Here is a 15908-nt window from a genome sequence, read left to right as displayed (position 1 = left end):
AATCGCAAACATCCATGCTCAGGGCGAGATTCGAATCCGCATCTGGTTGGCTGAAGAGCGGATATGTTAACCATTAACTAACGTGGTTGGCAAAATTTATTTATTGATTTTGGGGGAGGGAAAGGTTTGTGTACAACTTTTGTACTTAACTAAGAAATATATAGTGAATGCATTTCAGATATTATGGAAATCGGTTTAAGAGAATTAGCATTTCAATTGAATTGTCAGTTTGTTTTGGTTGGGTAGCTCGATCTTTTGTTAATACCGCACCAATCACATGCACTTCTTAACAACTGCTCTTTCTCTACTGGCCTACAATTGCGCACATCTTTCACTTCTCATTAGTAATTTGTCAAGGATTGTTCGTTACGTATCTCAAGTCTTAAATTACTGGTAATTTTAGCTTGATATATTGGGAAAGAAGATGAATCTGTTTGGGTAGATAACTGATTGCACACAAGGAAACCGCTCTTGAGGACGGAAGAAGTGATGGAGAATAGAAGATTCTTGGTAAGTCATACCCATTTTCAGTTTTTTTTTTTCTGAAAACTTTAGTTTCCGAAAATCCCCACATATATCTCGCAGCATGATTTTTTAGCTTTAATTTTGGGGAAAAAGTGCGAGTTATAGTCGAGTAAATACGGTAATTTTTTTAGCTTTCAAATTGTTAAGTATGGATCATTGGTTAAAGACTGGATTTATAAAACGCACAAAAGAGAGCAATATTGCAGATATAGAAATAGGCAATTTCACTTGTCTCATTGATGATAAATTATTTATATTAAGTAAAAATGATTAGTATCTTTATAATTGTTCTATTAAAAATAAATCATGTTTTTTTTTTGTTCATCTAAATTCAAATAAAACACAGTTACAATGAAATATATTTTTATTTATTATTATTATTATTATTTTGAAAAGGTACTTGGTAATAATGAAAATTAAAGAAGGGTATACAGATATCTGAAGTTTCAGAAACACTGATCTATCCAAATATATTTAGTCTGAAACATAGATGTACATTACGATGTTCGTTTTCTTAAATTCCGCTTCGAATTTGAATAGACGAAATAGCGTCTATCCAAAAACGCACTTATATTTTTTTCGGAGTCATTTCAATTTTGAATGTGAAACATATTGAGTGTATTGTGTATTCTGTGTTTAAGTGACTTTGGACAATTTGACTTTGAATTTAATTGTGTACTTATTTTTAGATTTTTGATAGACAAATAAAATTTTAAAGATAATAGTTTATAAATTATGAACATATTAATCAGCTGAGGGACCTTAGCTAAAAATCCCGTATATGCGGGAAAGACTATCGGCGCATCAGGCTGTCGCGGCTCGAATTAAATTAATAAACATAGGTTATTTATGAGCTATAAAACCCTTTAGATGAGCCTTGTTTACACATACTGCAATTGGCCCTTTCTTGATAATTTTTGGCATATTTTTCCATCATTTCATTTTGTGCATTACACCAACAGTGTTACTGTGCAGTTGCCTTTTGTTTTATAAAATATATTTATGGTTGTTTAGTAAATGTTTTGTGAATTTGGATTATTATTCACGTAAAGTAAGTACATCTATTATATTTTTGCTAAGTTTGAAAATCAGTTAAATTGTTTCATTTTAGTTAATTATCTTACTTTGAAAACAAAAGATTTTTGTTATGTTGGGTAGACGTCTAGAAAATAAATAATTTTCAATAAGAGATTTATTTATATATTTGTTCTTGTTCTGGTTGGAAGACATTGGGGTTGGGGTCCTTTTACTGATTTCTTTAATAAATTATTTTAATATTCTAGAAATTTCTTAATTATTAAACAATTACCAGAATGTAAAAAATATCAAATAAATATCACTGAGAAATCAATCAGTGGCTAATACCTCTACATGTTAATTTTCAAAAAATACCTAAAATGTAAGCATATTTATTATTCAAAACATCTGAAAAATCAAATTCTGTAATTTAAAAAAAATAGTCAGTCTTGGGTCATTTACCTTAAAAATAATAGTCGGTTAAGGGGTTAAAAAATAAGTTGAAAGGAAAATTTCAGAAATTATTATTTATTTTGGTGGACAACTTTTAACGCTCTTCTTATTTTAAACTCTAACCAAGTGTGTTAACCCTCAGATGTCGGGAAAAAAAGCCAAAGAAGTTATCTGGTGCACAAAACAGGAAAAGACAATTGCAGCGAGTGCAACTGGAACATAAACTGGCTGGATCGCTGAATAAATTTTTAACTTCACGACCACATAAAAAACGAAGAACAGAAAGTTCTGACGAAGCAAGTACTACGTGTAGCTCTACTCCAGAAAAAGAGAGGACACAAGGTAACTATGAAGAAACAAATGTTACATGCGAAAATGAAACTGGATTGTCTACAGAAGTTGCAGCAGAAGAAATATTGGATTCCGATTCAGCGAAACACGAAACTTCAAATTTTAATGTTAATGATCCAGGTACTTGGCCGAATCATATAACTACCAAAGTTAGAGATTGTTTAGTTGAGCATTGCCCGCGTCAAGTAGTTAATAAAGAATTTCCCAAAGATGAATCTGGCAAGTTTTCCGATTCATACTATTATCGAACTAGCAAATGGAGAAAAACTTTCACGAAGTTATTTAGTTTATTCAGAATCGCGAAATTCGGTTTTCTGTTATTATTGTAAAATATTTGGTAGTCAAAATTCCCAACTTACTAATGAATACGGTTGTAACGATTGGCAACATTTGAGTCATATACTAAAAATACACGAGACAAGTTCCGCGCACATTAAAAACTGTTCAAAATACAGCGAACTTAAAATGTCGTTGATTAAGAAATGCACTATTGATTGCACACAACAAAGATTATACAAAATTGAGAAAAAATATTGGCAATCTGTTATAGAACGGTTAATCTACATAATACAATATTTATCAAGACAGTGTATAGCTTTTAGAGGGTCTTCACAAAAAAGGCAATTTTTTAAAGTTAGTAGAAACTGTCGCTAAATTTGATTCGATAATGGCAGAACACCTCCATCGCATCCAAACATCACAAAAAAGGAACATTGCTCATTATTTAGGTGATAAAATACAAAATGAAATCATCCGTATAATTTCTGAAGCTATAAAACAAAACATTTTAGAAATGGTTAAAGAAGCGAAATATTATTCATTAATTCTTGACACTACTCCGGATATAAGCCACACAGAACAATTATTTATTGTTATTAGATTTCTTAATCAAAATAAAGATACAAATATAGCAGAAATTCATGAGCATTTTTTGGGTTTTCAATCTGTAGAAGATACCACTGGGCAAGGACTATTTCAATTTATAAAAAATTATTTAAAATTATTGAATATTAACATTTCGGATTTACGCGGCCAAGCTTATGATAACGGTTCAAATATGCGAGGCAAACATAATGGACTGCAGAAAAAAATCCTTGAAATAAATTCAAGGGCTTTTTTATTCCGTGTGCTGCTCATTCATTAAATTTGGTGCAGCTAAGATATCCTATGAAACTAAATTTTTTGGGGTAATACAGGAATTGTATAATTATTTTTCAATATCTGTGAAACATTGTACTATATTAAAAAAAACATATTCGTGTTTTAAATTTGAAACCACTTTCTGCTACTAGGTGGGAAAGTAGAGTAGAAGCAATAAAGCCACTTAAAAATAATATCAAGGAAATTTACCAGGCTCTTTTTGATATTACAGAAGATGAAACTAAAGATATCGATTCTAGAGTTCAGGCAGACAACTTAATTTCAAAGATTTATTCGTTCAAATTTATTTGCTTTGTTCATGTTTGGTACGAAATCGTAAGTCTCGTAAATGTTGCAAGCAAAATAATGCAGAATCCAACATTTGATATAGGAAACATTACAGAAAATCTTGATTATGTTATACAAGAATTAAATACTCGCCGAACAAGACCAATATTTTGAAAATATTATTAGAACTGCAAAAGAAGTAGCAAGCAATCTTGATATTGATCCTGTTTTTCCAGACATTCGCAAAAGAACAAAAACAAAAATGTTTGGTTACAAAGCATCAGATGAGACAATGCATGATCCTAAACAAAAATTTTAAAATAATTTTTTCTTCGCGATTTTAGACACGACAATAATTTCAGTCACGGAAAGATTCATACTCTTAAAACAACATAACGAAGACTTTAAAGTTATAAGAGACATTAGCAAATTAAAAGATTGGAGCGATGAAGATTTTATGAAACATTGTAAAATTTGCACTTAAAACTGAGCGACGATCAAGATTCCGACAATCGGTATGACTTTATTTGAGGAATTAAAAACTTTGCAATGTTTTATTAAAAAAGAGTCGGTTCCTCAGAATGTTTTAAATTATATATACGAAAATAAATTAATCGACACGTTTCCGAATACTGCGATTGTGATGCGTATTTATTTAACATCACCAATTTAATCCATAGCATCGGGGGAAAGAAGTTTTTCAAAACTGAAACTAAAAAAATTATTTGCGGTCAACAATGTCTGGAGAGTGTCTAACGGATTTATCAATTATATCAATTGAAAATAATATTATGAATTCATTAGACATTAAAGATATTATTAAAAATTTTGTGGCTGCCAAAGCAAGACGAATAAATATGTAAAATAAATCTATATTTATACTAATTGTTATATAGTTAAAAGTATGAATCCAAGTTATCTTCGTTATGTAATATTTCTTTTTATATTAAAATAAAAGTAATTTTTGTTTATATATATATATATATATATTCTGTTGCATTTATATATTAAGGAATAAACATTTTTGAAAATGTTTATTATTAAAAATTTCTTATTTATGAATTTCAGTGATTACAGTGTTCTACTACTGTTAAATAAAATTTATTTTTATATATGCGTATAAACTGTTTTGTACTTTTAACAAAATAAAATTTTTCGCAAAAATTTTTCATGGAAACTTATTTTATGGGGGCGCTGAAAAACGTTTTGCACAAGGGAGCCTCCTACCCACGGCGCGGCACTGCCGGTAGTTTAGTTTTAAAGAAGCAGCTCAGCTTACGAATGTCTCAAACGTTAATTCTAGTTTGAATACACTAATTTAATACATTGATAATGATATAATTGAGATTTGTGTATGAAATTTGAATAAATTTCTCATTTCTAAATATGAATTGATCGTATTTTTAGATGAATGTTGGAACTTTCAGTATCTTATTGTTTAATGATTCCATATCGCCAATACCAAATTTCGTTATTCCTCATCATGAAACGAACTCACCCCTTGTAACACCTGACATTCTCTCCTCTTCATTTCTTTTCTCTTCTTACGCAGCAGGTAGAAATAGCCATTTAAGGTGGCTACGCTCCTATGTCTCGATATTGTCATCTTCATCCCGTTGATGATGACGATGACCACTGGAAAATCTTTACACATCATCATCGTCAATGTTATATGTTATTAGTGGGATTGTTGAGCGCCTCCGTAGTTCGGCTCGATTCCTGTCCATGACTCATCGAGGGAGGGCATCCACTCTACAACTCTGCTTCCACCACTCACAATTCACCAACTGACCGCAACTACACCAACGCCATCTATCGCATCTATATTGAATTTGAAAATGTATTAACGCTGAAGAAGTAGTACAAATGAAAACATAATACAATAGATGCATAAAAATAGTAATACTACATACATTATATACTACAATCATTTTGAATTTGAGTGGTAATATTATAGAGATTGATAGTTAAAGAAAAGACTTCAGAATAAAGAACAGAACATGGAAATAGATTAGAATAAAATATACACTGTGTGTAAGGAAGCCCCCCCCCGTAGCTATACTGGTTACTATAAAAATACAAATTTAGACGATAGAATCAGTAATAAACTGACTGATCTATGAGGGTACACGCATATTCAGCATGTCCCGTGAGGAAGTCTCCCAATCTTTTTTCTAAAAGTGTAACCTGATGTTACAGACTTTATTATGTAACGAAGGCCCGTAGCTATCTTTATTTCATTAGGCATTAGCAACTTGTTGCTAAGAGGTCAAAAGATTTGTGAAAATTTTCTTTGCCTTAAGAACTACCAGCAAGTTCCTGTCACAACGTAAACCATAGTTTACATCAGGGTTTCTCAAACTGTGTTCCGCGAGAAGTTCTGGAATTTGTCCTTTTAGTTTTCTAAGCATTTTTCATGAATAAATATTTTATAGTAGAAATATTCTGAGGAGAATAATATTCGTGAATATGTCGAAAAACTCAGCCCCAGAACGCCTAATAACATCTGTATATCGTTAATTTTCACACATCGAAACCTTTCGATATTTGGGAAAGGGAATACCACTGTTTATGACGGGTCATAAAAATTGCCTGCAAGCGGATTATAACAATGGTGCATAACTTCTGTTCTCAAAACTGAAGGAAATGACATCTGTGTAGCAAATGTCAGTGACCAAGCAACATATTTTTAAACATGGAAATATTCATGAATTATTGTTAATTTTCACACATCGAAATTTTTCAACAATCGGGAAAGAATACCGCCGTTTATGACCGATCATAAAAATTGCCTGCAAGCCGATTACAACAATTGGCGGCGTGTTCTCAAAACTGAACGAAATAACATCTGCATTGCAAATGTTAGTGACCAATCAGCAAGGAAGTATAAAGAAATTTTTTCCACTGAAATTGAAGATCAAGCTAGTCTGTATCTGGTTCTCAAATCTAGTAATACTGAATACTTTCTTCGCAAGTTCGTATTGCAGTGTGTAAGTACTTGTTCTGAAACCGGAGTGCTGTGATTTTTTAAAAAGTAATAGGAATGCAGATTTAAATTCTAATATGAATAAGAGACAAGGCACTTTGTTTAATTTTGGTATTAAGAAATCTCTTATTGAAGGTGTTTGTGACGGAACAGAGAGTGAGTCACCCACCTCAAGCCTACAAAGATCTTCAGGATGTCCAAAAGGAGGGGAAAACTACCAGCACACAGGAGAAAAAGTCTGCATTCACTCGTAAGTACTTATAATAATAATAATAATAATAATATAAATATATTTGGTGATTAGAATAGGATATGTCAATGAAAATCAGCACAAATTAATTTAACAATGGCTTATGCTTTAATTAAATCAATTAACTTAATTAAAACATCAATTAAATCAAACTTTAATTGATGTTTAATTAATAATTAATTAATAATAAAAATCAGCTAAGTTCCAATTAATTATTAATTAATAAATTATAAAATAACCAAGGTGTTCCGTGAAAATTTCAGGATTTGTGAAGTGTTCCGTCGTAGAAAAAATTTGGGAAACCCTGGTTTACATTATATACAGAAACATCTACAATGTTATTTATTACATTAGTATACAGTTATATAGATAGTTTCTGTAAATGGGAAAATGGTAAGAATGAGAAAGAGGTCATTAGTTGAATATGCGAAGAAATCAGTAATGGCTATCGCGCTGATTATTCTATTTTGTTTTCGCATCAAAAGAAGCAGATTGTTGTAGTAATCTACATCCTAACAGGTGATACCTTACTGTAGTGAACAATTTATCCTAGAGTAGTATAAGCTTCTGTTAATTATGAACCTCAATTTGTTTGTTAAAATTGAGATATGGGATTTCTATTTTGGGCTGCTGTCGATGTGGAAGCCCATGAGATTATTTCACGCGATTTGTCATTTGCTGCTTACTTTTCATTATCTATCCTACGAGTATTTTAAATTTTATTCAGTATAAGTTAGGAGAAAGTTTGATACCGCAGTTTAAAGGCTATAGTAATATAATTATTCAATTAAATTTTAATTATCTACGTTGATTGAACATCTAAACGGTCTTTCTTCACCTCTCCCTGCCTTAGTACGTTAAATAAAACGATACCCGCCGTTTACTGTTTATCACTGTGAACAAAAATATTTTCACCAATAGATAAATAAATAAAATCACGAGGATTTACTGCTTCTGATATCTTGTTGCCCCCCAAACAGGTATATTATTGCTGTTACAATTTAAAACATAAACGTTTATTCCGGAAACAGAATTTTCAGAGAAAGTGGCGTGCCAAGATATCGTTTCCGTGTCTTAAGTTCACGATTACTTCCTTATGTCGTTTTTCTGTTATCAAAACAATATTCTTTGAGAAAATTAAACTCGCAGACGAGTATACAACACCAAAATTAATCACACAGGCTACGGTATTTTGCGAACTGCTCTTTCTTTCCGATCCACTATGTATCTCACTAATTACCATGCGTTTCTATCTAAAGGTCATCGCTCGAGTAAATGGAAAACAATTACAGGAGTCTCCACATTGCCAATGACGTCTTCAAAGATTAACTTAAAAGTTTAAGCTTACCTCGTAGTTACGATGGTAAAACAAAAAAAAAAAAAGTCTTCTTCTCCCCTAGTTTTCATTTCGCTGTTGTACAAACTTGCAGTGCAGCAGAAGGTGCCACCATTCCCGTGTCTCTTTCTCCCAATAATTAGTTTGTTGATTTTCTACCAGTCCGGTAGGAAACCCATGACCTCCATATCTACGAGTCTGTTACTTCCGCGTGGAGCTTTTTTTTTTCCCTTCAGCCACAACATTTTCTGAGCATGTTCTTTGTCTCTCATTAAAATGCTGTAAATGGGATCGTTTGATTGCTTAAACTTGGATAGTTTTTTAAGCGTAGAGCTCTATAACTTCTCCAAAATGGGACTACAAAATCACCTGACTCACTTGTTCTACATTTCTTTCAGAGTTAGTTAGTTATTTGAAACTCCAAGTCTTTTCCAATGCCAAGTTAATGTACCCAGCAGACGTTTTTTCTTTCCTAGCACATCCTGAAAGAGCAGTGTTAGAACTTTACAAAATCGCTGTAGTCTGTTTTACAGGTGTTGAGATATTTAAGGTACTTTTTACCCTTTACATTCAGATTATCAGCACTGGTAAACTCCTAGAGTTTACCAGTGCTTCAAAACTTCTTTGCAAAATGGGAAATATATCGTTATTTCTTCCGGGTTAGCTCCGAAACAATAGAAGCCTCGTAGTCTGGTGATTTGAGCATCTGTAAACGGAATATAAGATGGTGATCCTAAGTTTATATCATACAGTGTTCTGTAGTAATGCTGACCATTTTTATTCTCTACTTTTTTAAAATATATAACTTTATCATTTAAAGTTTTAGTTGTGAGCGGAAAATTTTTCAAACTCTATTATCAAAATTTTGAAAGTACAAAGTCTTAAATGCCAACGTATCCTCTAAAATGATAATATTTTCGAAATACTTTAAAAAGGAATGAATGAAACCACCTACTTCATCGTGCATTCATGCTATACACGCAGAGAAAAAGTGTAGATATATCAAACAGGAGTGTTTACTGTTAATATGCAAAATTGTAATTCTCTTTAACATGAATTCACCAGGTTTAGTAACGCGCCAAAAAGGCGAAGAGAATCTATAAGTGTAAAATTTGCTGTTCTCAATTTATAAGCACCAATCGAAATTCAGTAAAGTCGTTCTTTAAATAAGAAATAAAACTTCCTTCTTTAAACAGTATTCACTTAAGTCAGCCAAGGGAATTTTGCGCCCTCTAAGTACTTACATGTTTGCATGCTAAGACTGCCAGCAGTCTGTGTCTATTTTATCTGTAAATGCGTGTGATTTTAAGGACTGGCTTGCCTCTTTTCCTGGGAACAAATTCGCGTGGCCAGGCTGGAAAAGCTTGCCATACGCACGTAAAACCCGCTAACTTTATTCTTTTTGCCTGAAAAGGTTAAATAAAGCATTTCCTGTTACTGACGGAACAGGACACGTTCCACTCTCAGGCAGCCGATGCGTGTCAAAATCAGATACGGTGACATCAATGCAGTAATAATAGCTTCCTAAAAAAAATAAAGGGATAAATTGTCGGTTTAAGATGAATGAGAAGAGACAAAAAATATTAATTTAATTTCTTAAGAAGCATTAATGCAAAGATGAATAAAAATTTGTTGAAGCAGTGGAATCGGAAAAATGCGTCACTTTTTCATGCATAAATTCACACAATCCACTAAATATTTTCACCGTGTTTGAAGTGTTTCACAGACAGTTTCAGTTTCAGTTCAGGTGTAATAAAAAACTCCTAATAAATCAGTAATAAATAAACTCCAAAAAAATGGTTACCCATTCTTTTCCGAATAACCGTACAAAACGCTGTTCCTATCGTATAAAATGCAAACATTTATCCGTTTATTTTCTTAGCCACTTAAATGTCAATGCATATTAGACGTAGAACTCGCAGTACTTCAAGCGATAATATCACTTGTGGTTTAGGAACATGAGAAAATGCAGTTGCCTTCGCACTTTCGTATTTGAACTAATGGAATCATCAGCTGCCATGAGCTCTACGAAAACAGAAATTAAGAAAAAACCTTGAAAGGATATTACAGATGAAGAAGATTTCAGACCAAACTGGATTCGCCAAGATCAGATACTTCGAAAAAAAAAAAAAAATCGATCTCATTATATTCCCACGAAATCACGGGGATTTAAGCGAGACCTATTTTATGAAAATCGAAAGTGCTCAAAACTCTACATGGCATGAATGGAGTCATGTGCAGAATAAAGTACGCAGTAACTCAAACTAAAATGCTTATACTTGGGTGAAGTATTAAACAATTAGGAAAGTATAGTTTGCTATCACTTTGTATCACCTCTCATTTATTTATTAGATGTTTATACCTTGGCATTAGTCATAATTCTCTAACAGGTAGGCCTGCATTCGAACTCCGTCTAACACACGATTTGTCTTTTCTTATGAAGGTGAGTGAGCCGGTCCAGCTCGGATTTTTCATCTCGCAAAACTGGCAAACCGACAAGACGAACACATTCAATTAACAGTATGCAATACATATCCTTACACTGGATGTTCCACATGAATTGCTCTAAATGTTAACAGAAAACTGAGTCAAATCATCCACCGAAAAGCTCCAAGCAGTTTAGATATGAGAAATTTCAGAAGCGTTTTTTTTTTTCCTTTTAAATATATTATACCACACACGAAAGGTCACAAGAACCTATACGTACACAGTACTGTGTGTGTGCAAGGAACGAGGAATCTGCTCACATTTTGTTTGAACAGCTGAAGGCTGTATTCTTTGGGGACGGCAAAGTGGCGGGGCTGTTCCAAAAACAGAAGTAGATGGAATGAAAGAGGAGGCAGTAAAGTTGGTTCGGTGAGTATCAAGATGGACTGTAAAAGGGTGTTGGTCACCGGTGGCTCTTGTTATAATGAGTTTGGATGAAAGTGAAGGGATAATAGTGGCCAATTCAGCAGGGCACGGTCCATGAGAGTATCTGTTTAGATATGAGAAATTCCAGAATGATGTTGGTATGTGTGTGAGAGAGTTATCATTAATTAGTCAGAATGGCCTCTTCTGGATAGAATCGACAATCTTAGGGAGGATTTTGGGGCACTCTCCCAAATATGGGAGCAATATTCTATGGTAGGGCGGATTTGGGATTTGTATAGTCATCAGCTGTGGGGATGTGAAGCAGTGTGTCTTTCGCGAAAAGGTACACCAAGTTTTTTGGTGGCTGCAGAAGCTATAGTTGAAATGTGGTTGTGCCAGGAAAGACTGGAGGTGCAGGTCAGTCCAACTATAGAAATATTTTCGTGTTTGGATATCTCAATATTACTGAAGGTAAGCGGGAGGATGCCAACTCTTTCTTGCGAAAAATCAAACAGGACTGAGTTTTCGTGGCATTGAAGTTTACAAGTTTTTCCTTGCCCCACTGGCACATAGCTAGGAGATCGAAGTTCAGGCCACTGGTCGTGGTGGATCTTGGAGACTCTAATACTTAAGCACCACAAGGTTCGTCAAATGAAAAGGAGGAATGGAGTGTGCTGTCATCGGCAAAGCTATGGATAGAATTGAACTCTGTGAGAACAGGCTATTTATATACAACTCATGCATTGATGGGGAAATCTGAGGAGAAGAAACCGTCCACCATGACACGTAATGAGCAATCAGTGAAAATTTTAGATATCCATTTGCAGAGTGTGGAAGACAGACAATACGATGGCAGCTTGCTAAGTAAGCCTCTGTATTAAACCCGATCAAATGCCTTTGAAACATCGAGGCAACTACGTAAGTTGTAAGTTTCTCTAAATTTTTCATGGTTTTAGTCCAGAGGTAGGCAGTGAAAGCTCGAAAATCAGCTGTAGATCCCAAATAGCTAATTTGATTAGTCGATAGGTTTCTAGGCGATCGAAGATTTGGTTGTAGATGAGCTTCTCCATAATTTTAGAGAACAGAAGTGAAAGCAATTGGTCTGTAGCTCGTCGGTTGACTTTTATCAAATTTCTTTAGTATGGGCTGGATGTGGGCCTGTTTCTATGTTGCAGGGTAGTGCCAATAGGTAGGATAGATGAAGAAGCGACACAGAAGGATGTTAGTTCTGTGGCGGAAGTTTTAACACGACATGTGGAATTCCATCGTTTGCCCGTCACCTGGTGAAATTTTAAGGCGTACGCTTTTTTTTTTTTTTTTATTGACGCATGCGCGAATACACAAGGAATTGATCATGATGGATGAGCTTAGAATATTGGAACTTAGATATTTGGTTTGACGTGATTGCGGGAATGAGCTGAAAAAATACACGCTGGATATTATTCAACCGAGAGTTTTAATGGACATGATATGGTGAATTCGAAGTTGATCCTGGTCTTAGTTTGTGTAGAAGTTAACGGCCAAGCGTAACAATTATTAAATGCGTCTTAATCATCATGTTGCTTGGTCCACGACAACGTAATACACACTCAGCCCACATTGTTCGCAGTGACATCGTCTCCGGATTTTGAAACAGTCGTTCGTGATATTGAGGGGTTCTGCAGTGAGGATTGGTTAGAGTAATGATGTTTCGTTCCCCTCCTGTTTTGTGTTTGCTGTTGTGATATGCTACTCATATCAGGTACCGTATTTCGCATATTCTTAAGCATATAACATTTGAACCGGACAGTAATTAGGCAGCATAAAATTTACATCAACTTGAACACGTCGGATTTTCCCTGTAGCGTTTACCGACAAGTAAATTTTACTTTGTGCCGAATGTACGCAATGTGTTTAATTGACCTGCTCGTTTTTAATCGTATAATTTTTTTCCATCAAGGACAAAGGCATTGTGAATAGCTTTTTTTTTTTTTTTTTTTTTTAATTTTCAACTCAATGTTATTTGACCTTATGTAGTCGCCTCCTGCATTCCTCACATTGGGTGGCAGACGAAGTACTTATCCCAATTACAGCAAATCCAGTTTTGAAGAATCATTTAATACCTCCCCTCCCATGTTGAACTGTCTATTGTCTAAGTAATGACGATGATTCATTGCATTTTTCACTGCGTAGTTCTGGGTGAGACATTAATCTTTTGTACAATGTGAAATGAATTTGCAAAAGCATATAATAAACTTAAATGAACTTATTCTGCAACACATCTTATACAGCGGAATACTACTCATACCGTATGAGAATTATTCAATTTTCCCGAAGTGAATTTTTCACTTGTGATGAACTCAAGCTCTTCGAAGAATTTTTTTCGGATGAATTGGTCAAATTTTCCAAGATTTGAAGAAAATTCAGTTTACAAAATTCAAAGTTTTTTGTTGTTTTTTTTTCAAATTTTAAACGTTTCAATCAGATCATTTTTTTAATCTCTGAAAATATATTCAAAATTATAACAGAACCACAATTAATGTGCAGTAGATTCGCCACGTTCCAATAGATTTATTGCACTGAACATACTTTTTAGAAAATATGATTCACGACGAATATCAGCAGGTACTTCGTACACAACACGTTTCATTAGAACTTCAGAAACTTTAAATGACATATTATTTGACTACATCAAAACGATGTTCTCGTACAGTCATGTTCAGTTATACGTTGAAGAAAACTTCAAAATACCTGGCATTTATTTACTCTAATTATAGGAAACGCGAAAACAAATTTTGTGCATACAGAAAAAATAACTTATCCTGTAAATTACTACACAAGCGAAGGACTGGCCGATGATTTGGTTCTCTTTAAGAAGCTATTTCAGCCACGAGATTTCAAATGGTTAATGAATGAATGTCCACTGTCTTCTGTATGCTAAGCCTACCACCTAATGTCTTCAGGGTTAGGATTTGGGATGAGAAATGTGTGGAATCCCGTATTATAGGCTGCCGTTCCTTGCTAATGGTACAGCAGAAGAATGTCTTTGGCATGCGAAAGATGCACTCGCGCTCAAGAAACGATTCGATTCTGCGTCTGCATAAAAGGGCAATGGTTTGTTTAGGATCTTCATGTATTTATTCAACAACAGCTACTGAGCGAGCTTCTGAGAGAGAAAATAATCCGTATTTATAGTCGCATTCCGCTAAATTAATATGAAACAGAGGAAAGCAAGTTATTGTGCTTGTTCTCAATTAAAAATAATAAATTTGTAAAATACAAAAAAAAAAAATATTCGAAACAGACAGTTATTTACATTATCCTTAACTAGACCTTTCTAATATATTTTTAATTTTAAAAATAATATTCAGTTTTAAATAAGACTGAAGCATATGCGATATGGTTACTTGACTGTAGATCAAATTGAGTTGGATGAAATATATATTTTTTTTTCTATTCAAGATATATAAACCTATATAAAAGTATTTATTCGTATCTTGAGAGAACCTATAGCACATTATATGCAGGTGACAGTCTGAAATGGAGGTTATTAGAGAAAATTTCATGGGGAAAGGCTACTCCAAGGCACAAAGGTTGATGGGATAAAAAAAAAAAAAAAGGAGCAGGAGAAGCACGTTCGCGGTGTGTGCAGTTCTACCGAAAAGGAATATTAGGTAGCTGCTTCTCTTGTATTAACAGTCCCCATAAATTGGAATGGACGAAGATTGCCAGTTGGGTGGCGTATTGCCGGTGAAAATAGACAGCTGAAAACAGCTCGCCTGCGAAACAGGTTGAGGTGAGTTGAAGGATCATCTATGAGCAGCATTGTTCTCCTCTGGACAACATCCAGAAATTTTAGTTGCACCACTCCAAACATGTGAGCAGTATGAGCGGTGTTCTAATGATGGGCGAAATTGGGATTTGTGTAGAGCTGAGTGAGCGCAAAATACCATCTTGAGAGAAAGAGTGCCTACTTTTTTAGATGCTAAGAATGCTACTGATGTGATGTGCTTATGCCAGGAGAAGCTGTATTAGTAAGGGTAAGCGAAATGAGATCCTTTTGTGAGAGAAAAGGTAAGACTGCCTTTTAGTAGTATTGGAGGTGACAAAGTTATCCTCATAAATTTGAGTATAACTTTTTGAGGATAATTATTTATCATCATTGATTTATATGCGAAGGATGCGGAGTGGTTATTGCCACTCCGCATTTCTGTAATTGTTTTGCAAAAAATTATTTTCACCGAAAAACAAAGATAATATATATATATATATATATATATATATATATATATATATATATATATATATTATTATTATTATTTTCGTAGTTGGAGTATGATTTTATTAAGTGAAATCTGTGCTCGCAAGCTGTGAAGTCTATTCGACTTTACAACTTGTGAGCATGCCACTGTGAAACAGCAAATACACTGAAGATTATTTAGCTACTATCGACGTTTATCGATAAGGTTTAAAAATTATCCAAATAATGTCTATCATCAGTGTTAGCCATTTGCTTGTTTTGAATTCAAATTATTTAAAATCATAGGTAGTTAAGTTTAGAAATTAAACAAAAACAGTTAAATAACATCCTTTCACGGTAATTGATAGCCTGAGGGGTCCATTCATATTTATTTAGATTTTGTTTCTTGAAGAGGCATAATTGAGATGTTCGGCTGACTTGAAGCGTTAATATTTCCATCTTCAGACAGATAAGTACCGCTCACAAAAGT

The sequence above is a fragment of the Typopeltis vanoorti genome, chromosome 4 (assembly GCF_054136105.1).
Source record: "Typopeltis vanoorti isolate ZY-2024b chromosome 4, IOZ_Tvanoo_1.0, whole genome shotgun sequence".
Taxonomy (NCBI): Eukaryota; Metazoa; Arthropoda; class Arachnida; order Uropygi; family Thelyphonidae; genus Typopeltis; species Typopeltis vanoorti.
Note: the sequence above shows the minus strand (reverse complement) of the source record.